Consider the following 2,068-nt stretch of genomic DNA (forward strand, 5'->3'; position numbering starts at 1 on the left):
GTGGGGAAGGGGGGCGAGGGACAAAGAAGGGGGTGCAAAACGAGAGAAAGCAATTACACCAGCGACAGACCCTGAGGTGGCCTTCACCGAGGCCCTTCACGCAGGACACTGGCCTCCTGCCTGGCAGACAAGCCAAGACGGATTTTAATTTCTCTGTCTTTCTCCCCTACCCTTCTCTCTCTCTCTCTCTCTCTCTCTCTCTCTTTCTCTCTAATTTTTTAAATTCCAGATGTCTGGCCCTGCTGTCTCTCTTAACGCCTGCGACACAGGCGGGGCTAGCCCAACTGATCCGACAGCGATCGTAAGTGGGTCATTGTGAAAAATATATCCTCGAAAATTTACAACATTTGTTCTTGTGCATACTGGCTGGTTTTACTATACATTCGAGATACCCATGTTTTACGATTTCCATGCTAAAGGGCATAACAGCTTTCATTGCCCAAAGTTAGGAGAAAATAATAGGAAAAATAATGCAACATTTCATCAGAAACTATTGCGATGTAAAGTAATTATGCACGTCTGGCACGGAAATATGGCAAAACACAAACCATCGCGAACATTTCGTAAACGTACAGGAAAACGAATTTCGAGGGAAAGCGCGGGGGGAGGGGGGGGGGCGGGTCATCACCCTCCGCCAAAAGACAAGCCAATTGCGAGCGATACACATCTTTTTAAATTAACCTACGCGCCTGTCGCACAGGGGTTGTCTCTCTCTCTCTCTCTTACGCGCATGTCATTAAGTTAAACCCACACGAGTCGTCGTCTTTTCATCACTGGATAGCTTCTTCCCCGTTTCTCTCCAGCAGCGTGCGCCTCCAGAGCAGTTTGCGCCTCTCCTTCCCTCCAGTGGTGCGGCTTATATTCCTCGTCGCCTTCGCGGTCGGGCGTGGAAGCACTTCAACTTGCCGCGTGCCCCGACACCTCAGCCAGCCCGCAGAGTTTGGAGAGAGAGAGGGACAGAGAGAGAGACACAGAGACAGAGAGAGACAGAGAGACAGACAGAGAGAGAGAGAGGGGGGGGGAAGGGGGGGCGCAGCGTCGATTTGAGCCGCAGCCGCGCGCCTGGGGAGACGCCTGCCTGGGTATGAAAGGCCCTTGACAGGCGAAAGCGGGCGAGCCACAGCCAGACCCATCACACCGAGTACGGAGGCGTCGCTCCTCCGTTTCTCTCTCTCTCTCTCTCTCTCTCTCTCTCTCTCTCTCTCCCCCTCTCTCTCTCTCCCCCCCCCTCTCTCTCCCTCCCCCTCTCTCTCCCTCCCCCTCTCTCTCTCTCCCTCTCGTATTCCCCCAAACCGATATGCCAGCATCCCCGTACATTGAATATGCGTGGAATGCATGCAACTAGTCAGCGTGAGAGGCAACGTTTGAGCGCACCGATGCCGAAACCCGATGCCGGGGCCGGGGTCGTTTGGGTGTTGTGTTGTGCTAGAATTTGAAACAGGCGTTACCGTGTCGGACCGCGACTACTCGCGCCGCGCCTCTGTTCAGTCGGAGAAGAGGGAGAGGTTGGGCAGTAAGCCAACCCCACGCACGCACCGCTACTTTAGGGTTGAAAAGCTCCGAAATTTTCGGGAAAATAACGAAAAAATTTTCAACGTCTTGAGAAATTGACCATTTATCCCCTAAAATTTTCCGTTTTTCCCGAAAGTTTTCTGACATTTTCCAGAAACTTTCCAGGGCTTCCAACCCTACTGCTAAGTATTCATTTTATTTTCCAACAAAGTACTTTTGGGGGGAATTCTGTAAAAGAAATTTCGTCTTTTAAATGTGTCTGATAGTTGTTTTGATTTTCATTACATTAGACCGACTAGCCCCCATTTCGAGCCGCCTGGGTCGGTGAATCACAGGAGCTCGGCGCCTGCGAGATTCAGGGTAGGCCAACCCGCCGGACACACATGCAACGCAGGCAAGCTGTTGCCTACCCACCAGGCGCTATGAGAGCTTGCATAGGCTGTACTAACGGAGCACGGACGCACGTGTACTGTTGGAAATTTCCGGGAATTTTCCGGAAACTTACTAGGTCTTTCAATATTAACCCACACGGCTAAAAAGAAATAAGATCCCCCCC

The sequence above is a fragment of the Frankliniella occidentalis genome, unplaced genomic scaffold (genome assembly GCF_000697945.3).
Source record: "Frankliniella occidentalis isolate FOCC.00 unplaced genomic scaffold, Focc_3.1 Scaffold24, whole genome shotgun sequence".
In the NCBI taxonomy this organism is placed as follows: Eukaryota; Metazoa; Arthropoda; class Insecta; order Thysanoptera; family Thripidae; genus Frankliniella; species Frankliniella occidentalis.